Source organism: Manis javanica, chromosome 18 (genome assembly GCF_040802235.1).
Source record: "Manis javanica isolate MJ-LG chromosome 18, MJ_LKY, whole genome shotgun sequence".
In the NCBI taxonomy this organism is placed as follows: Eukaryota; Metazoa; Chordata; class Mammalia; order Pholidota; family Manidae; genus Manis; species Manis javanica.
The window spans coordinates 17,379,874-17,403,371 of NC_133173.1; the positions used below are offsets into that span (position 1 = coordinate 17,379,874).

The following is a 23,498-nucleotide window of genomic DNA, read 5'->3' on the forward strand; positions in this document are numbered from 1 at the left end:
CTCAGGAAGGCCCCCCGGAAAAGGAATGTGTTTTCTGAAGGGTCCTCCACCAGCTGCCTCCTCTGCCCCGAGTGGCCTGGCTGGGTGATTTTAAAAATCACAGAGGGTTGAAAACACTCCTTCTGAGAAAGATGGGGCTCTCCCATGTCACCCCACTGTCTGCCTCCTCTGCTAGGGCTCTGAGCAGACTCCCTCTGCCCTTCCTCCCCACACTCAGTCCAGCACATTGCCTCTGAGTGCCACTCCTTGCCCAGGCCAGCCCTGGCGCACTGTGGTCCAGCATGTCACACATACTCTTTCTTCAGTGCACATACATCTTACAAACACAGTCCCTATGGACAAATATTAGATACAGTCATTTTCCCATGTCCCAAATCTCCTCCTTCCGTGACACCGCCCAGCCTCCCTTCTCCTTGCATCCCAGCCCCGACCCTGATAGAAAGCTTTGACTACCGTCCTCCCAAGCCTCTTTGAGGTCAGGTCTCACGCATCCTTCCTCACAATTCCTCTAAAACCTCTCTCTTTCCTTCTGCACCCAATGTTCCATCTCTCAAAACACCCTCCTGGCACCAGATTCTTTCTCCTCAACAGATATACAACCTCCCCCAAGTCGTTTCAGCATCAGTCTGAATTGTCACCGCTCATAAGGATATGCTGCCAGAACTCTTCCCAACTCGTCATGCGCGGCATTTTAAACCCTGGACTCCAGACCTCCCTTTGCTGCGTTCAGAATGTCCACGAATAGTACCCTTGCTTTCTGGGCTCCAGGGACAGGTCAGTGGGCTCAGGAATGCCACAGTTGGGTCAGTTCTTCCTCACATCTCCATTCATTCCTTCCTTGCCCACACTCTCCTGTTCCACTGCCCAGATGATGGCATTCACCCCTGCCCCCCACTGAAGCCGTCGTCAACACCCCCACTAGATGAACCCTACCTCCCTCTCCTGGCTATACAGACCCACGAAAACCAAGTCCCTGATTGCCCACCAGCACTCCCCTAAGCAATGCCTACGTGTATGGCATTTTGTGGTGGCAGCCCAAGCTGACTAGGATACCAGCATGTCCACAGTGGGATACTGGATCCTTGTTCCCAAATATCCAGTCTCTCCCAGTGTCCCCCCGGAAGGAGGAGACTTCCCTGCCCCTCTGATATAGAAGTCCTGTCACCAGCTCAAAGGAGGGAGGCCCCAAAAGAATAACTTGGGGGAGGCTTTTCAAAGCCTAGATGCCAAGGGCCTCCTCCCTGCAGACACCTGGTCCAGTCTACTGGGCGACCCAGGGGAGCAGAGCACATCCCTGCTCCAAAACAGCCGGGTCTTGGTTTGAACGGCCTTTGCTCAGTTCCAGCTACCAGTGAGGATTATGCTGCATGCTCTGCCAGCTCAGTGATTCTGCAGGTTTATTTCTCACTACTCCTGTGAGAAACAGGGTCATGAATCTAGTTAGCCGTGAAATTACCACATCTCATGAAACCTCTGTCCCATTTAATTTGCCAGTATTGTTATTCAAAGTCCACAGTTTACACAGAATGTGAAGACTTTGAAGAGGGTCAGAGAAGAGTGATATATAATTAAGTAGCTGTGAAAGGAAAGCCCAAATGAACGTGAAAGGCATGACATTGCTCAGAGAGAAGGCTTAACTTTTCAACCAGTGAATTGTTCCAAGGACGCCAACTCAATCTTTCCTCCACTTCCCACACAGCCTAAATAAGGCGAGATGAAATCGGAAATGAGAAAGAACTTCCTGCCGGTGGGGGCAATGTAAGGGGATAACAGACAACCAGGAAAACAGCATCATTAGAACCAAAGATCTTCCAGGTGATTGGTGCCACTGCCCCAGAGGCCTGGAATAAATCAGTTCTTCAAACTTTATCCTCTAAAATTAAAAAGTCCTTTCCCTTCCTAAAATCAAGAATTTTCCTCAGATCTTCATTTTGGGTTCAGAGGCAAATGGTAATGTGACTTTTTAGATAGTGAAGCAAATCCCTCTAGAATGTAAACTTGAAAGCCGATTAATCATGTTATTTCACAAAACTTATGGCAGGCGCACCCAAAAGCTACAGTGGTATCAACTTAGCACTAAGAAGCCAGGATTCACAATATGTCTAGAGAAAGAACTGTTGCAAAATTGGAGCAAAAAACAGTCTAAGCTGCACAGAATGAAATAAATCTATCAACCCCATCTTTCAAAAGCCTTTCAGACCGCAGACCTGCACCACCCCAAATTCCTCCAGCTTCATGGAGTAACATTCCTACTTTATCCTACTTCCATTTTCTTTTCTTTCCACGTTTGTCTTGGTTTCCCTGCGGCTGCATGGCAGGACTCAGTATGCAGACCCTCTGCCTCCTGTGCCCATCTCAGCTCCCTCTGGGAAACATACATATGTTCGCACCTCCTCCTACCCGCGGCTTCTGTTCCTTCTCTCAAAACAATTCCCAGTTCACCATTCCGTCTCCCAACCATTCACATCCACCTGTGGTTCCAACTCTTCCTTCTCACCATTTCCCACTGGAGGCTGCATCCATGCATCAAACTCAGATGTCCACGAGGAAAGTCACTTTCCTTCTAAACCCAGTTCCTCCGTGATAAAAGAGAACTCCACAGCTTTCATTTTCATATCATACAGTAGCAAAATGATACACGGACAAGAAAAATGGCCCCATGAAAGAAAAAAAAGCCCTCAAGTAACTTGTTTACAAATATCCTAAATAACTCACAAGTCAAAAGAAAATCAAAATTGCTGACAGCACAGTCTGTTCTACTATAGGGCATGTTTCTCTGGTGCAAATTACCTCGTACATGGTTGGTACCAAACTCATTTGTCCTGGCTCTGCCTGTGAGATGCAGCCTTCCACCAGGGCTGTTTACTCTGGAATCAGGGCGCTTACTAGACCAGCCACTGGATTTAGTTATTTAATGAGTTAATAAAACAGTACATATATTGTTATTATATGCTACAATATCATTTTTAAACATTTTTTATTTTTAAATATTTCAAAGTTATTGGTTTCCTTTGTAATCCTATCTTCTTTCATGCATTTAAAAATGTTATTCTGAGAAGGGCTCCACAGGCTTCACTAGACTGCCATGCCAAGAGTTATAAACTCTTGATTTAGGAGGCATGCAGATCTTTCAGTAGTAAACTCCTGAAATTTTTATCTGTAAATGTCTTACTTCACCTTCATGCGTGAGAAGTAGTTTTTGCTGAATACACAGGTCTAGGTTGACAGATTCTTCCCTCAACAGTTTGATGATATTATTCCACTGTGTTCTAGGTTCCACTGTTGCCATAAAGAAGTCTGCCGTCCTTTTAACCATGTTTCTTGAGGGGTGACACAGTCCTTACTCTTTAAAGGCTCTTAAGATTGTCTCCTTTCCTTTAGCATTCTGAGGCTTTTGCATGATTATGTCTAGTTATGGATTTCTTTTTATTTATCCTCTTTGTGATGTACTATGCTTCTGAATCTGTGATTGGTATTCTTTGCGAGTTGTGGAAATTCTGAAACCAATACCTCTTCAAATGTCTCCCCTACATTCTTCCAGGGCCTCCAATAGCCACAGGCTTCGTATTCCATTCTCCAAATCCTCTTTCACATATTCCACACCCATGTCATTCAATATTTCATTCTGAATAATTTCTTTAGGTATATCTTCCAGATGACTTGTTTGCCCTACTCTATTTTTAATCAGCTCTTGACCATTTTCATTTGTTTAGAAAATTTAATGGTTATATTTTATATGCTTAGAAGTTCTCCTTTTATGCTTCCCCCAATACGACTATTTGTTTCAGATAGTTTCTTGTTACATGCTCATTTTTATGATTCTGTCCATAATTACTGAAAATATTACACATGGAGATGTTCCAAGAAATGTATCCAGGTCTGCCATTTGCTGTTTCCATTGACTCTCACTTATTGCAACTCGCCTTCTTTGATGCTTGCTTGCACAGAAGTCTTTTGTTGTGAACACACTGTCTAATCTTTTTTTTTTATTAAGGTACCATTGATATACACTCTTATGAAGGTTTCACAAGAAAAAGAATGTGGTTATTACATTCACCCTTATTATCAAGTCCCCCCCCCCATACACTGCTTAATCTTAATCAGGTTCTATGGACACAAAATGGAGAAGTTTTCCCCAAGAGATGTGTACCTCTGCCAGTAACCAGGGAGCACCTAGGATTTGGAAACAGCATGATCTCCAAGGCCCTCAGCTCATGGCCCAGTGTGGAAACCTCAGGCTGAGTCCCCCTGACTCCACCTCACCATGCAGTTGAAAATTCATGCTCAGGGCAACTGCCTGTTCCAGCCATGTTCTACCCAGACCCTGTTCCCTGGCACTCACACCTCAGCCACCTGCTGCTCTGGGCTTGGTTCACTGCGTGTGTGTGTGTTTGTGGGTGGGGTAGTGGGCCTTGGAGACTTGCAATGCCTCAAAGAGCATGTCGTTTGTCCAAGATCATGGCACCGACATATTCAGTGTCTGCTGAGGGTCAAGTTCTTGATTCACAGTCATCTTCCCGCCAGATCCTCATATGGAGAAGAGAGTGAAGGAACTCTCTGGGGTCTTTCTCCTGAGGGTACTAATCCCATTCATGAGGGTTCTAATCACCTCCCAAAGACCCCCACTTCCCAATACCTTCACACTGGAGATTAGGATTTCACATGGGGATTTTAGGGGGATGCAAACATTAAGTCTATAGTAAGCAGGATATTACAGATGATTTTCTAGGAGGAAAACACAAATTACTACAAGTGATTCTCCCTCTCCCCCCAGAAAACGAATTGTACCTCTAAACAACAAAGAATTGGGAAAGTAGTCAAACAGCTATAGGAAATTCTTCAAATGTACACAGATTTCCACCACTATTTAAATATTTTCTGAGCACAGAGGGGAGAAAAACAAAAAACTTTCCAAATTCTTTTTACAAAAGCCAGCATAACAACTACAAACATGTTAAATATCACAGGAACGGAAAACAGACTAATTTTACTTATGAAAAGAGGTCACTTTTATAAAATGTTAGAAAATTCAGTGGTACATTTAGAATTAAGAACAAGGCAGAGGGCTCATGTCAGGAATGAAAAGATCGTTCAGTAAAAGGAAGCAGTAATTATATTAATCATACGACAAAAATGAAAAATGCAATCATTCAGTAGATGTATAAAAGGCATTCAATAAAATTCAATCTCTATTTTTATATGAAAAAAGAATTCTGAGTTTAATAAGACAAAATGAAGATGCCCACAACCACCACTTATATTTAAAATTATTCCAAAAATACCACTGTGGTGAAATCCTGAGATGGTTGCCAAGATGCCCACCTCCTGGTGTGCCCAGCCTATAGAATCCCCTCCCCTTGAGGGTGGGTGGCATTGTGACTATGGACAGTCCCATGGTGACTTAGGTCCCAAATAAGTTTGTTTATGAGTTGATCAAAAGGAAGATTCTCCTGGGTGGGTCTGACTTCATCAGGCAAGCCCTTTGGGTCTGGGCCCTTCCTGAACTCAAAGATTTGAAGCATGAGGGAGAAGATTTTGCCACTCACCTTGAAGAAATAAGCACCGTTGTGAGAGGGACTCTAAGAGCTATGAGCTTCTACAGTTGACAGCAAGCAAATGGAGTCCTCAGTCTTACAGCCACAAAAATGAATCTTGCCAACAAACCAAAGGGTGTGCACAAGTGGATCTTTCCCTCATCAAGCCTTGGGATGAGGGTGCATCTGGCCTCTCCTTGATTTCGACCTCAGACCCTGAGCAGAGGACCGAAATCAAACATTCTTGACCTATGGAAAGTGTGAGATAATAAATCTGTGCTATTTTAAGCCACTATGCTTGTGGTAACACATTCTACAGCAATAGTAAACTAATACAACTAGCTAATAAAATTAAACAAGAAAAAGAAACAAAAAGTTACAAATACTGATAAGAACAGTTACACATACTAGAAAGTTACAAATACTATTTGAAAACAATATGCTTATCTAACTAGAAAACCCAAGGGAATTGATTGAAAATAAGAAATCATAAGAGAATTCAATAAATCATATGGTTAGACAATTAACATATTAAAAAGTTATGATACTAGTTATATTTATTGAGCACTGACTGTAGACCAGACTCCTACTAATTAAGGTTTTATACTGTAACTCTCTGTATCCTGACAACTTTAAAAGACATGTATGATTTTTGTGCCCCACTGCACAGATGAGAAAATTAAAGCTTGAAGAGGTAAAGTGACACACCCACATTACAGTGTTAGGCAGTGTTAGGGTATAAGCTCATGAACTATAAGAAATATATAATAACTTCTTTAGAAGCATGCAAGTGAAGTCTTCTTAGAAAAGAATAAAATTAAAGATTCCATTTATAACAGCAAGCAAATAGGTAGGATGTCTTAGAACAAACAGACTAATACAAAAAAAGGAAGAGCAATATCAAGAAAATCTTAAACATCTACTGAGAACATAAGGGATTTCCATTATTAGATGCAAGAAAACATTCATTTGTTTAAATAAAAGGATAAAATAATGCATAAATTTCACACAATTCTAGTTAAAATACTAAAAAGGGAAAAGCAAATCAATTCAATAAAAAGCTTTGGGACAACTGGTTAGCCACTTGGAAAGAAAGAAAACTTCATCTCTACCTTACTCATTATACCAAAATACATTCCAGAGGAATCAAAGACTAAAACATTAATTAATGCATAAAGATTCTACAAGAACATGGGAGCATTTTTAAAAACAGTTTTGAAAATAATTTAGTGTGTTGGGGCATGATGTAAACTCAAGAGTCCTAATAGAAAAGATTAATGAATTTTAAATGTTTATGCTTCTTAAGAAAAGCACCTGTATGTGGTAAACTGATCTTTGCTCTCAATCACAGAGCCTCCCTATACTGGAAGTACAAGTCCATGCATTATGAATTGCCCACCCCAGTAAGTGGAGTTACTGTCTTGACGTGTGATGTGGGAGCCTCCTGTCACCACCAGCCCTCTGGGGCATCTCATGTTGCCTGTCACCCTCTATGCTCCCGCTCCTGGCTGCAAGAACACAGCCCAGATAGCCACTGACCCTTCAGCACGGGCCCCATAATGGACACATGGCACAGATCCAATCCCAAAAGAAGCCTCCAGCCCCAAATGGGGCTACCCCAGCTAACCTGCAAACTCACAGGAGAAAAAGGCTGGCTACTGCCAACCACCAAATTTTGGGGTTCTTCTTTATGTATTATGATCATGGCAAGAGCCAAGGAACATACTTGTAGTTTAAAAGGAACACAAAATGAAAGACTAATTACAAATAGGAAAAATACTAATAATACATACAAAGACAAAAGATTGATGTCTTAATTTACAAAGAAGTCACATAAATTAATGAGAAAAAGGAGCCACTCACCAGAAAAAATGGCTTAACTAAGCATTGTTCATAAGACATTCACATTTTTTAATAGGCAGTAAATATGTAGGGATTCTTAAACCTACTCCAATGTCTTAAAAGCCAAAATAATAACATAAATATTTTTTATCCATCAGACTGCCACCGTTTTGGTGAAGTTTGGTAAGACCCAGTGGTAGCAAGGACAGACTAGAAAAAAAGTTCTACTTAACATTATTGGTGTTGGTATAAATTGATGTAGACTTCCTTGGGAGCAATTTCATAAATCTTTCAAAATAGAAAATGCACATACTCATATTGAATGATTTCCCTACTGGGATTTTAGCCTATGGCTATACTACTAGAGGCACACCAAGCCATTTACAGGGATGTTTACTGCAAAATACTGCAACCGGTGGGTAATAATAAAGGGCTAAATAAACTTCAATATTTATATATAACATAAATACATGCATAATGAAAGTTGAGGTAGATCTGTTTATACAGATGTGGAATGATCTCAAAAATAAATAACTGGCAAAGAAGACAGAGCAGAGAGCACAGAATGCTCCCATTTGTGTAAACAAAAAGAAATGGATGGATATAGTACATCCATCACTGTTTCTCTCTGGAAGGATACACAAGAAACTTAATGATGGGAAACTAGATTACGGAGAGGCGAGGGGACAGTCTCTATTAAATGTGAAACTTTCTGAAATATTAGCCTTTCATCTGTACATGTATTAGGTCATGAATATTTTAAACTATGCATTCCATTTGAACCTGTAATTCCACTTCTAAGATTCTAAGTATTAATAAATGTTATTTCAAAAATAGGAATAAATACAAATATCAACACACAAATATATACAAATATCTGCACTGAATCCCACAGACACTCATGATTACCTCCAGAGAGTGGGATTTTGGCTTCCTCCTTATATGTTTCTATTTCCCACATTTTATACATAATAGAGAAAAAACACTGTACTGAAACTCAAGCTAATGACAGCTGGTTGTGCCTTCTAGGGCATAACCATGCAAGTGGAAGTTAGCTCCCTCTACTGTTCCCTTTTCCAGGTGGGGGAGGTACATGGGGCCAGACAAATCCCAACACCTGCACTGCAGAGGCCTCCGCTTAACAGAGGTCAAGGGTCTTTGGAGACTCAGGGCCATAGGGCTGATGAGGCGGCAGGAAACCCAAATCCCAGCACCGTGGTGGGGAATCCAAGGCAGATGGACAAAGTATACATGGAGAGACCTGCCCTGCCCAGAGAGTAGCCAGCCAGGTGGCCCTGGGCAATTACATGTGGACCGCTGTTTGATGGAGAGTAGTAAGAATCTAAGACATAAATGCAAGTTTCAAAGATGAATTCCAACCAGCATCCCTCCTCTCAACCCAATCTGAGAAAAAAAGATATGAAGTGGGCAGGCAGACCGCCCAGTCTGGAAAAGAATATTATGTAAACTATTTGTAAATCATTTTGATTCTCTTCTTTTAGAAGCTTCCTCTTTGCACACCAATAAAAACAATGTATTTGTTGATACAGAACATTAATTCCATTAAAATCACATTAAGTGTAATGAAAAGCCATCAGAATATAATTATGCATGCGAATTTACAGACCCACATCAACTTTTAAATCCATGGGAATTACAATAGGAAGTGAAACTGCCTGGTAGACAAACTGCTCCTTCATTTCCAAATGATTATGAAGAAAGGCCCTCTGTACTCACACTACGTACTATTTATGCAAACTCCAAACTCAAGGACTGCTCCCTGAAGGTGCCACTGCGCGTGTTTCACCACAGCCACCCTGGTCCCAGGCTCCAAGGCTATGCTCCTGAATCCTGAGTATCCCGTGTTAATCTTGTCCCAAAGCACACTCCCTTCACAGAATCCCTGCCAAACTAGCCAGTGGGCCCCCAGGTACTGCACATTCACGGCTGCAGGGCCAACTGGGACATTCCCTACCCATGCAGAGACCCACCATTCACCCAGTGTGCCTGTCAGAAACCCAGCTACCCTGATTCCCTCGCTGACCCCACCTCACTCTCAAATTCCACCCCAGGTTTTTGCATCCTACTGTCCAACTCACACTGGGCATACCCACTTCTTCCCCTCCCTCTTGTACCTGGCTACCTGGCTGTTACCTCTCCCCAAACAACCCTACAGTGGGTCTCCCTGAGCCCATGCTGGCAGCACCTCTAGCTGCTCCTTCATTTCCAAGCTGCCAATCACATTACGACACTGGAAGTCTGACTGACCGCATGGCTCTCCTGCTGACATACTTCCCTTTAGCAGTTTCCTCTCTTCTGACCTGGGAGTGAGTTCCACGTCTTCAGGCTCAAAGGGTCCCTGCCCACCTGTCCTGCCTTGTTCAGCCCCTCCACCACGGTGAGGCACCTCTGCCTCCCCTTTCCCAAAGAGCTCATCACCCAGGACATGCAGCCCTTCAGGAAGAGCTATGGGATCACAGCGCTAGGGGGCCAGCATGCGTGCTCGCGTCACTGTCTGCCTGCCAGGCAGGAAGTCCTGAGAGCAGAGGGCATGTCCTTTGCATGCAGGCAGCCCCCACACTGAGCAAGGTGCCCGAGCCCACAGTGAGCAGACAAGAGATGTCTCCTCTAGGCTCGCAGCCTGAAGACGCCCAGCCTACCAGGATCGGCATCATTCTCACCCAGCCGCCTGTCCAGTTCTGCAGCCACGCTGAGGTAGCACGGACCGAGGAGCAAACTTTTTCCCTTTATTTTATAACTGAAGCAATGCAAGTTCAATATATAGAAAACAGTAAAGTCAGATAAGCTAAAGGAAAACCATCTATCTATCATCATTTCTGCAACTTCTGTTAGAGTTAGGATTCCACTGGATTCTATTTTAAGTAGATTTTTATAAAAATTGGGTGATACCTTAAACCCAAAGATAAGCATAGACTAAAAGTCAAGGGATGGAAAAACATATTTCAGGCAAACAACAGTGAGAAGAAAGCAGGGGTTGCAGTACTAATATCAGACAAAATAGACTTCAAAACAAAGAAAGTAACAAGAGATAAAGAAGGACACTACATAATGATAAAGGGCTCAGTCCAACAAGAGGATATAACCATTCTAAATATATATGCACCCAATACAGGAGCACCAGCATATGTGAAGCAAATACTAACAGAACTAAAGAGGGAAATAGACTGCAATGCATTCATTGTAGGAGACTTCAACACACCACTCACCCCAAAGGATAGATCCACCGGGCAGAAAATAAGTAAAGACACACAGGCACTGAACAACACACTAGAACAGATGGACCTAATAGACATCTATAGAACTTTACATCCAAAAGCAACAGGATATACATTCTTCTCAAGTGCACATGGAACATTCTCCAGAATAGACCACATACTAGCTCACAAAAAGAGCCTCAGTCAATTCCACAATATTGAAATTCTACCAACCAATTTTTCAGACCACAAAGGTATGAAAGTAGAAATAAATTCTACAAAGAAAACAAAAAGGCTCACAAACACATGGAGGCTTAACAACATGCTACTAAATAATCAATGGATCATTGAACAAATCAAAATAGAGATCAAGGAATATATAGAAACAAATGACAACAACAACACTAAGCCCCAACTTCTGTGGGATGCAGCGAAAGCAGTCTTAAGAGGAAAGTATATAGCAATCCAGGCACACTTGAAGAAGGAAGAACAATCCCAAATGAATAGTCTAACATCACAATTATTAAAACTGGAAAAAGAAGAACAAATGAGGCCTAAAGTCAGCAGAAGGAGGGACATAATAAAGATCAGAGAAGAAATAAACAAAATTGAGAACAATAAAACAATAGCAAAAATCAACGAAACCAAGAGCTGGTTCTTTGAGAAAATAAACAAAATAGATAAGCCTCTAGCCCAACTTATTAAGAGAAAAAGAGAGTCAACACAAATCAACATAATCAGTAATGAGAATGGAAAAATCACGACAGACTCCACAGAAATACAAAGAATTATTAAAGACTACTATGAAAACCTATATGCCAACAAGCTGGAAAACCTAGAAGAAATGGACAACTTCCTAGAAAAATACAACCTCCCAAGACTGACCAAGGAAGAAACACAAAAGTTAAACAAACCAATTACAAGCAAAGAAATTGAAACAGTAATCAAAAAACTACCCAAGAACAAAACCCCGGGGCCGGACGGATTTACCTCGGAATTTTATCAGACACACAGAGAAGACATAATACCCATTCTCCTTAAAGTGTTCCACAAAATAGAAGAAGAGGGAATACTCCCAAACTCATTCTATGAAGCCAACATCACCCTAATACCAAAACCAGGAAAAGACCCCACCAAAAAAGAAAATTACAGACCAATATCCCTGATGAATGTAGATGCAAAAATACTCAATAAAATATTAGCAAACAGAATTCAACAGTATATCAAAAGGATCATACACCATGACCAAGTGGGGTTCATCCCAGGGATGCAAGGATGGTACAACATTCGAAAATCCATCAACATCATCCACCACATCAACAAAAAGAAAGACAAAAACCACATGATCATCTCCATAGATGCTGAAAAAGCATTTGACAAAATTCAACATCCATTCATGATAAAAACTCTCAGCAAAATGGGAATAGAGGGCAAGTACCTCAACATAATAAAGGCCATATATGATAAACCCACAGCCAGCATTATACTGAACAGCGAGAAGCTGAAAGCATTTCCACTGAGATCGGGAACCAGACAGGGATGCCCACTCTCCCCACTGTTATTTAACATAGTACTGGAGGTCCTAGCCACGGCAATCAGACAAAACAAAGAAATACAAGGAATCCAGATTGGTAAAGAAGAAGTTAAACTGTCACTATTTGCAGATGATATGATACTGTACATAAAAAACCCTAAAGACTCCACTGCAAAACTACTAGAACTGATATCGGAATACAGCAAAGTTGCAGGATACAAAATCAACACACAGAAATCTGTAGCTTTCCTATACACTAACAACGAATCAATAGAAAGAGAAATCAGGAAAACAATTCCATTCACCATTGCATCAAAAAGAATAAAATACCTAGGAATAAACCTAACCAAGGAAGTGAAAGACTTATACTCTGAAAACTACAAGTCACTCTTAAGAGAAATTAAAGGGGACACTAATAAATGGAAACTCATCCCATGCTCATGGCTAGGAAGAATTAATATCGTCAAAATGGCCATCCTGCCGAAAGCAATATACAAATTTGATGCAATCCCTCTCAAATTACCAGCAACATTCTTCAATGAATTGGAACAAATAATTCAAAAATTCATATGGAAACACCAAAGACCCCGAATAGCCAAAGCAATCCTGAAAAAGAAGAATAAAGTAGGGGGGATCTCACTCCCCAACTTCAAGCTCTACTACAAAGCCATAGTAATCAAGACAATTTGGTACTGGCACAAGAACAGAGCCACAGACCAGTGGAACAGATTAGAGACCCCAGAAATTAACCCAAACATATATGGTCAATTAATATTTGATAAAGGAGCCATGGACATACAATGGCAAAATGACAGTCTCTTCAACAGATGGTGCTGGCAAAACTGGACAGCTACATGGAGGAGAATGAAACTGGACCATTGTCTAACCCCATATACAAAGGTAAACTCAAAATGGATCAAAGACCTGAATGTAAGTCACGAAACCATTAAACTCTTGGAAAAAAACATAGGCAAAAACCTCTTAGACATAAACATGAGTGATCTCTTCTTGAACATATCTCCCCGTGCAAGGAAAACAACAGCAAAAATGAGCAAGTGGGACTACATTAAGCTGAAAAGCTTCTGTACAGCGAAAGACACCATCAATAGAACAAAAAGGAACCCTACAGTATGGGAGAATAGATTTGAAAATGACAGATCTGATAAAGGCTTGACGTCCAGAATATATAAAGAGCTCACACGCCTCAACAAACAAAAAACAAATAACCCAATTAAAAAATGGGCAGAGGAACTGAACAGACAGTTCTCCAAAAAAGAAATACAGATGGCCAAGAGACACATGAAAAGATGCTCCACATCGCTAATTATCAGAGAAATGCAAATTAAAACTACAATGAGGTATCACCTCACACCAGTAAGGATAGCTGCCATCCAAAAGACAAACAACAACAAATGTTGGCGAGGCTGTGGAGAAAGGGGAACCCTCCTACACTGCTGGTGGGAATGTAAATTAGTTCAACCATTGTGGAAAGCAGTATGGAGGTGCATCAAAATGCTCAAAACAGACCTACCATTTGACCCAGGAATTCCACTCCTAGGAATTTACCCTAAGAACGCAGCAATCAAGTTTGAGAAAGACAGATGCACTCCTATGTTTATCGCAGCACTATTTACAATAGCCAAGAATTGGAAGCAACCTAAATGTCCATCGGTAGATGAATGGATAAAGAAGATGTGGTACATATACACAATGGAATACTACTCAGCCATAAGAAGTGGAAAAATCCAACCATTTGCAGCAACATGGATGGAGCTGGAGAGTATTATGCTCAGTGAAATAAGCCAAGCGGAGAAAGAGAAATACCAAATGATTTCACTCATCTGAGGAGTATAGGAACAAAGGAAAAACTGAAGGAACAAAACAGCAGCAGAATTACAGAACCCAAAAATGGACTAACAGGTACCAAAGGGAAAGGAACTGGGGAGGATGGGTGGGCAGGGAGGGATAAGGGGGGGGAAGAAGAAGGGGGGTATTAAGATTAGCATGCATGGGGGGGAGGGAGAAAGGGGAGGGTGGGCTGCACAACACAGAGAGGACAAGTAGTGACTCTACCACATTTTGCTAAGCTGATGGACAGTAACCGTAATGTGGTTGTTAGGGGGGACCTGATATAGGGGAGAGCATAGTAAACATAGTATTCTTCAGGTAAGTGTAGATTAAAAATTTAAAAAAAAAAAAGAAAGAAAGAAAGAAAAGGGGGATTACTCCTTAACAGGATAAAACTATTGGTAAATCAAAGATCAACGCATGCTTTAAATATCCTTAATGTTGATCACTTAAAGGGTGTCAGATGATCAGCTATGGAGGTACTCTTTTCTGATAATATTCCTTTCTCTTAATTAAAAGAAAAAAAAAAAAAGCAGTTACTGTGTGCTGACCTCCAATGAGTTCTGCACAGTGGTATAGAGGGCATGTCAAAGTGTGGGCAAAGGGTCTGTTTGTTTCTACGCAGAAGATCAAGGCCTAGCTTGGATACCCAGAAAATGAACTAAGATACGATATGAGGAGGAGCTTCCGGCATCAGCACTCTCTGGAGGACTCGTGCCGGGGGATGATCATCAAAAAGCCTCCACAGGGACCCGGACGATGCTGCGGTTGTGGCTGCATCCACCCCACCGTCTCCTGGACTTGACATAAGAAGGAGGAGGGAGATGTCTAGGCTGGCATGTGCATACAGTGAGACAACGAATTTGACTGGATCTGTACTGTTGGAACTCAACCAGGAGTTGGGAGGGGTGCAAGTTGTAGCACCCCAAAATCTCATGACTATAGACTATCTATGGTTAAAAGAACATATGGGATGTGAACAGATCCCAGAAATGGGCTGCTTTAAGTTGTCTGATGGTTCAAGTACAGTTGGAAAATATCCATCATATCATAGATAAATTTTCACAAATGCCTAGGGTGCCTAAATGGTTTTCTTGGCTTCACTGGAGATGGCTGGTAATTATAGATTTGCTTTGTTTATGTCACCGTATTCCTATTATGTTAATATGTGTGTGCAAATTAGTTAGTAGTTTAAAACCTATACATACTTAAGGTACTATACAAGAAGATATGTCAAAGAAATAATCAATCCTCCCAAGTTTCCTTCATATGCTACATCTATAGCTTTTCTTCTTCCTTCCTAATTACAAACCTTAAATAGAATTCGTGCCTCATATTGAATTTACCGAGTATCATAATTCCTCCAGGTGGTAAAGATACCTCGAGACAAGTGCTGGGCATAGAAGCCACAGGGCATAAATCTGCAAAGAAGTAAAAAGCTAACCTTTTCCAACAATATGGCTTCTCTCTCACTTACCAACTTTACATTTCCCTGTATGGCCCCGGAAGATGACTGGTTAGCCAGAGACGGGTAAGATTCCTCAAGGGAGGAACAACCTAAGACAGGCACAGTCGCAGGGGGGCCATCAGGTGAGAATTTGGGGATCAACAGAGGTGAGGCTCAGAACCTCACCCCCCCTGCTTTGAGAGAAATCTTCTGCATCCGTGGATGTCTTGCTGCCCTTGTCTAGCCTGGATTAATACTTAGTCCATAGGCACATACCTGATCATCTGATCATCTACATTTGCCTTCTTACAGCACTAAACTATGTTTTCTACCTTTATCTTGCATCTACCTACCACTTCAGCATTTTATTAAAAATAAAAATAATAATAATAATAGGAGAAATGTGGGATCAACATATAAATCAAGTACAAAAATCAAATGAATATTCATATTTGACCTGATGGTTTATAGGTCATATTGCATGATCAAAACCGAAAGTTTCTGTGATGAATGCCCTTGTACTGTTCACCATGTAAGAATTTATTCACTCTGTAAGAATTCGTTCACCATGTAAGAACTTGTTCGTTATGCTTCAGAAGATTGGAGACTGACGAGAATTAGGCTTGAGATGGATTAATGATTGTACATTGAGCATTGACCCCCCTATACTGAATTTTATTGTTGTTAACAACCATTTGATCAATAAATATGAGAGATGCCCTCTCAAAAAATAAAATAAAATAAAAAAATACAAAAAAAAAAAATTGGGTGATAGTGTTGGCAACAATCTCCCTTCACTACAATAAAATGTTTCATGATGACATCACACCCATAAAGTATTTATTTAGATTGTTTTAATGCCTTAATGGTATTCCATTATATGAAAAAATCATTTACTTAAAGAGTCATATACTATAAGTCTATAAACATTTGAAATCACAAATATTATGAGGAAAAGCTTCTAAACATAAGAATACTTAATTTTTTCTGATCTAAGCGATTTTTTACGATTTGAAAAGTCAAATTGTTCCCTAGTAACGCTGCCACTTACAATCATTTTAGCTGTTTCTTCTAGTATTTTCTCCTAAATTCCTCAGCTTGATGCTTTGGCTGATTTCAGACTATGCATGTGGAGGGTTTTCACCTTCCCAGCAACCCACAAATGTACCAGATGCAGTCAAATCCACACACTTCCCAGCATTTCTCGATTCCAAGTGTAACAGCCCATTTGATTTATTTCAGCATTCAGTGTTTACATTATTATGACTATGTAAACATACCTATAATTGAGCCACTAGGAATACTATAATTACAGTGCCTTTTAAAAATCATATGACATTTAGTTGGGGCTAATGGTCTCATTTCTCACTTAAGTCTTGATCATAAATTTATCCCAAGCCCTCTGCAGACCCGAGAGCTCTCTCACTACGTTGGAGCATCTGACGTGCTCCGTACACTCACATTTGGGTTTTCTTGGATATGGCCCCCTTGTGCCCACCACCTGCTCCTCCTCACTCACCCGTCCCCTGGCCCATGGCACCAGCACCACATCTCCCAAGGACTCCCCCCGCCTCTCTCCTGTTGCAGAGCCACTGTTTTCTTGGTCCCATGTCCTACTTTTTTTCATTTTTATCCCAAAATTTTTGACGGACCATATCCTTCCATAACTTTCAGAGGAAGGATTCATAGCAGGTAAAATGTGTGAGACCCTGCATGTCTGATACCTTAGGGTAGAATTTCTAGGTTGTAGATGGCTTTCTTTCAGTATTTTATAGGCAATGATTTAATATGCTCTGACCACAGTGTGGCTGCTGAAAAGTCTGATTTACTCATTAACAAATATTTATTGAGGGCCAACTATTTGCAGGCACTATGGGGATTTGGCAGTGAAAAAAAGAGACACCTAGTGCCTCCGTCGGGGAGCTGGCACTCTGGGGAGCAGAGGGGAGACAAAAATGAGTGGCACATGTCTAACCATGTTACATGGGGACACATAAAATGCAGAAAATAAGGCCAGAAAAGGGGGCCTCATGAGATGAGAAATCCTGGGCTTTAGGGGTGACAGATCTCAGTAGGAAGGAAGGACACGGAGGGTGGGACACCCCTGTGTCCAGAGGGTAATACAGTGACTCTTGAGCAACATGGGTTTCAACTGCAGAAGTCCACTTACATGTCATTAAAATATACCATTTACTAACATCCCGTCCTCCTGATGAACATCTGTGCTGTTTCCAGTTTTTGCCACACTTCTGTGAATCATCATGCACATGGGTAGGAGCTTCTGTAAGGCACATGCTCACAAGTAGAATTGCTAGGTCAGAGGGCATATGAATGTTCCACTTGAAAGGATGTCAAGTTACATTCCAGTGTATTCCAAAGTGGTAACACCAATTTGGATTCCCACCAGATATGCTCTCCTGAACCATATCCTCTCCAAATTGGTATTGTTAATTTCTTAATTTTGGCCAATTTAGTAGGTGTAAATGGTATCTCTCAGTAGTCTAACTTTGCATTTCAATGCAAATGACTTGAGCATCTTTCTACATGTTTATTAAGTAATATATATGTGCACTTCTATGAAATGCCTACTTAAGCATTTTGCCCACTTTTCTATTGAGATTTGTGTCTTATTTCTATTTATTTCTGGAAGTTCGTAACACAGTCATAAACAGTGATGTACATTGCAAATATCTCCTTCCAATTGCCTTTTAATTTTTTTATAGGATGCCTTTCAATAAAAATTTAATTTAAACATAGTTTTGGTTCTCAAACATATTTTTCAGTTTTGGCATTTTCACATCTTGTTTAAAAAAATCTTCCCAAATTTGAGGTGAAAAAAGCATCCTCTTACATTTTACATATTATTCCAAAAATCCTAATGTCTTGCCCTTCACATTTAAGTCTTTAAACCCCATATATGGATAACCAATAGTTTCAACATCATTTATAGTGGTGTTCCTATATTCTGCACCAGAGTGGCCATGACACCTCCACCATCTAGCACAGGTTCACATATGTGTTACATGCTCTGTGTTGTTTTACTGATCAATTTGTGCACTCTTGCACTTATGCTTATATTCAACCATTTTAAAATGAGTCTTAATACCTGGTAGCATAAATGCCCCCAAAATCTTCAGGACTCTCTTGAGTTTTCCTGGTCTATAGCTCTTTTATATAAGTTTACAATTACATTGCTAAGTTCTACTCTCCCCTGCCCCCCACAAAAAAATTTTTGGTAGGGATTTTAATGGGATAAATTGAACCTACTTTAGAAAAAAAATTATCTGACAATACTGAGGCTGCTTAATTTTATATAAGAATATGATATCTCTTTCCATTTATTTAGATCTTCTTTAATGCCTTTCAATAAAGTTTTATAATTTTCTGCATAGGAGGTTTAGACATCTTTTGTTAGATGTATTTCTAGGTTCCTAATTTTTCTGCTATTGAAAATGTTGCCTTTTTAAACAAATTTTTTTCTGTTGCAAACTATAAAGATACAGTTGGTTTTTGGTATATTAACCTTCTAGTTAACCACCTGGCTATACTCTGATTATTTCCAACAGTTTGTCTGCAGACATTTGTCCTGACATTAAGGGGAATACTAATGTTTTTTTCTGGGAATTCATCCACTATATCTGATAGTCAAATGTGCAGGCTCTTACCAACTTTTCTGTGTCTTCTGTATCTGTAATTACATCATTTTAATTCATACAGTGGTTATCTGCACCTTTTTTTTGTTGTTCTTGCACATTCTTACCATGTTTATTTTGCCAAGACTTTTTAAAGAACCACCTTTTGGCCTCATTGATTGTCATTGTTATAATTTCATTTTCCATTTCATTAATTTGTGTTTTCTTTGCTTTCTTTGAATTTATGTGTTCTTCTTTTTATAAATTAACGTGAATACTTGGTTCACTCATTTTCAGTCTTCTAAGTACTTCAGACTATTAATTTTCACTATAAATTTTTCTTTGACATAATGACTTAATAAAATGGGTTTTCAAATTTTCAAATACATTGGTGCTATTTAACTTTTTATTACTGATTTCTAACTTAATTAAAATGTTATCAGAGAATATGATCTCTTTGATATTTGTTCTTTGAAAATTTTGGTACTTGCTTTATGGACTACTATATGAGCAATTAAAAAAATTCTATGTTTGACAGACTATCTCTAAGCTGCAGAATTCAATATATGTCAATTACATCAACCTTGTTAACTGTGTTCTTCAAACTATTACATTACTTTACATTTTCTGTATGACGGATCTATCAATAATTGACATGCATTGAAATTTCCCACTTTGATGGCAGACTGGCCAATTTCTCCAGTTTCATAAATTTTTCTTGAAATTATTGTATCAAAATAGATAATAAATAAGCATAGAATTGCATCTGCCTGGTGTATGTAATAGCCCTCTTCCTAATAATATTTTTAACTTAAGTCCTTTTTGTCTGTTATTAAAAAAGGGAAGCTCAGTGAACTGCTGGTCAACATGGGGCACATCCCCTGCCAACTCCACCTGGTGTCCAGTGTCTGCTTGAATCTGCACAGCATGAGAACTGAGTCCCCACCACCCCAGGATTTGGAAGAGCCACAGAGCACTGGATGGAGTAAGATTATGTTCTGAGAATTTCCCAAAGGCAAAGAATTAAGTTTTCAGGCAGGCTACTAAGGAGCAAGATCGTACAGCTGCAGTTCCGTCCGGGTCATCCAGGCGGCAGAAACTTGCAAGCCCAACTCAGAGCTCTTGTGGCCCCTCTCTACTTACCTGGAGTAGAACACAGAGAGTGACTGTGGATAACCTGAAGTTCCTATGGTCAGGATCCTCACCTGAACCTAAACTACTTGATGATGTAAATGGCCTGCCGCTAGGCTACTGCTCCCACACCCATAGGCAATTAGCTGTTATTGATAGAGTCACTGTATTAAGAGCTCTGCCCAGTGCTCCCGGCAGAGGCAGATACAAGGATTACAGACCTGCAGACTGTTGGATGCAGACGTAATTCTAGTCCTCGACCTATCGCTGGGAGAACAAGCCAGGTAATAAACCCTTTCACCCCAAGAATGTTCCATTGTCATTCCTCAGTCTCACTGAATCCATAGTGAATTGATCGGGGCTGAAACCCATTGGCAAGACAGTGACACACTTGAAGGGAGACAAGTGTGGGCAACCTCAGAAAGGAGGCGCACTTAAGGGTGCAGGGTCTGGGGTTTTATAGGGCTTTTTAGAGAAGGGTCAGCATAAGGCATGATATAAACAGATGATTTATAATTCCTCTTAATAAGGTTTTGTCTTAAGAATAGGGTTATGTAGGTGACTGAGTTGGCTTGATCTCAGCGTTCTTTGTCCATATAGGTTTATTTACACTTCCAAGGTCTGTCTCCTGCCCTGGTTACAAAGTTACTTGATTAAGGGGCTGGAAGAAGAGGACAAAACAGGATATAGGTTAAGTGAAAGAATAATCTGAGCCTTTTTGCAGGCTAAGTAGATTTTACAATGGCATGATCTAATTGGTACAATGAAGACATGGGCTGCACTCAGATACTTTTCTTTATCTGGGAAATATCCAGACATTCCAAGTTGCTCCTGGCCTTTGGAACTTCAGCTGATAAACTCAGTGAGTTTTTTCTGGCTCTCTGGTTTTATCTGGTTAACTCTCTGAGACCCTGTTAGTAGGCTTTACTGGCTTTATTCTCTCTCCGCCCTGCTCATGTCTATTTTTCTACTGAACACAACCATTTCCACTTCTGTGTGTTTAAGATGTGTCTCTTGATGGAGCATATAACTGGGTTTTATTTTTCAATCTGATATAATCTACATCTTTTAAGTTTATTCCATTTCCACTTATTGAGATCACTGAAATATCTATTTCTTTTTATTTTGTATGTTATTTATCTCACCTTTTCTGTATTTTGTATCTGCTTTCTTGCCTTGCCTTTCATTGAAATTTTTTTCTTGTTTCATTTTTTTTCCCTTCAGCCAATTGAGAATTTAGAGTGTTTCTTTTCTTTTAGTGACTTCACCCTGAAATTTCACCACTCATGTATATTCAACAAGGTGTAACTCCAGGGAGCAGAAATCACGGGACAAAATACCTCTAAAACCAAAATCAGTCAAAGGGAGAAATAAAGTTAAAAACCTGTTTATTGCTTACAAACTGCAGTCTGGGGCCATTTCTCTTTCCTGCTCAGGCAGGAGCAAACCAGCAGTCTGCCCCCCCTCAATTTCTCAGGTTCAGATAAGCCCTCCTCGCCCAGGTAATTACCCACTGATATGGAGATGAACTACTTCTCTCCATCCCCTGACGAACATCTGATACGTAGTACGTAGATGAACTAAAGCCAGGCAAGATATTCTGGAAATATTATAATTTTACCCACACAAGGTCTGAAATTAAACATCATATTAACCATCCCCTCCAGTTTGACAAGCCATGTTTTTTTCAAATTATTGAAGATACCAATTTCCTGAAATTCTCGTCTGAATACTCTACTACATGCTTTGAGCCTTCTAAATGCTGCTCCATTTTCCCTCTTCAATATATTCACAGAGCACATTGTTTGATTTTTTTTCTCTTCACTTATTAATAAGATGAAAGGTGAATGAACTCGTTATAAATGCATTAACCTCGGTCCTCCTTTTTGTTCACTCATCTGGTAATTATATCCCCTTCTTGGATCTGTTATTTCAATATAGGTTTATATCCAGAGCTCCCAGCCAATTCAGAGTTTCTCAAAGGCAATTATCTGGTATAGCAGACTACTTTTTAAATGATCTCTCTCATCTACCCCACTGTCTGTTTCTAAGGATTTTTGATCCAAAGTGCTACATAAGAACATACAATTTCCAAAATACACTGTAACCAGGTGTCTTGCCAATGCATTTCAGACCCAGACAAGTTCACTGTGGATTCAATATGACCAAAGGAATGACAGTAGAACATTCTTGGACTGAGAGGGTTATACCCAACTTTATTTCCACAGTGGCAGGTCAATCACTAGGATCCCATCCATCAGAATCCCATCCACTCAGAGCGAGTCTGCATGCAGCAAGCTGGTCTCTATCCTCGGCGCTGCCACCACTCCAGTCTCATCTCTGCTCTCCTGCAGCCGTGCCACTGTGTCACCCAGAGCACTGGGCAGAGCTCTTTATATAGAGCCAATAACAACGTATTGCCCACACCTGTGTAGTGAGCTAGCTGACCAGGGGCAGGTGAGAATCCTGGCCACAGGAACCTTCACTTTATCCACACCAGGGTTCATCCATCAAAACATCTAAAATAGTATTCTTTTCATGACCCATCTCTTCCCCACTTCCTACCAAACTTTGTTACACATTTTAAAATTTTGACTAGACTTCTGAAAAAGATCATGGCCCAGGGAAATGTGCGTGGATGGATGGAGAACACATGGTTAGCTTCACAGAGTGGAACCCAAGAGACAACTCTCTCCATATACTTTCACAATGATTATCTTATTAAGCAAAAACTGTGAGGTGCACATTGTCTCCCTACTTACAAAGAAACCAAGTCTCCATGATGTGAAATAACCTGTTCAAGGAAACGGATCTAGTAAATTGAAAAGTCAATAGTGATTAGCCTAACCAATTCCATGGAAGAGTGAACACTGTTAAACTGCAAAGCTTTACCACAGAAGCAATTCCACACTGATGAAAGACTGTTCTAAGTCTCCAGGTCTGTGTGCAATAATCTAAGTTTTAAAAAAAGAAACTTTTATGGAGAGTTATGTGGTTAAAATATATAAATAGTGCATACTATCTTGCAAATATAATTCATGGATATTTTCCATATAAATCATCTCAAATCAAGATTTGATTTTCTCTAATAGCTTTAATCTGAATAACTATGAATAAAGTGAAAAGATACATGCATTCACTGTTTCTTTAATTGCATTTTCTCTAAAACTCTTCAGTTCTATTTTTAATATTTGATTACACGATCAATAGAGCTATAGTCCACAAAAGCAATTACATTTTGCTCAGCAAAAAATCAGAATAGAATACTATGTGGCATACTAACAGCTGTAAGAACAGAAGCAGTTTAGAACATTT

General features: G+C 40.2%; 1 protein-coding gene across 2 annotated transcripts in view; it reads right to left on the reverse strand.

Annotated features, from left to right (window-relative positions):
• The window catches only part of ENTREP2 (endosomal transmembrane epsin interactor 2), a 455,015-nt gene that overhangs the window by 264,490 nt on the left and 167,027 nt on the right, over positions 1–23,498 (reverse strand). The gene's annotated exons all lie outside the window — the stretch shown is intronic.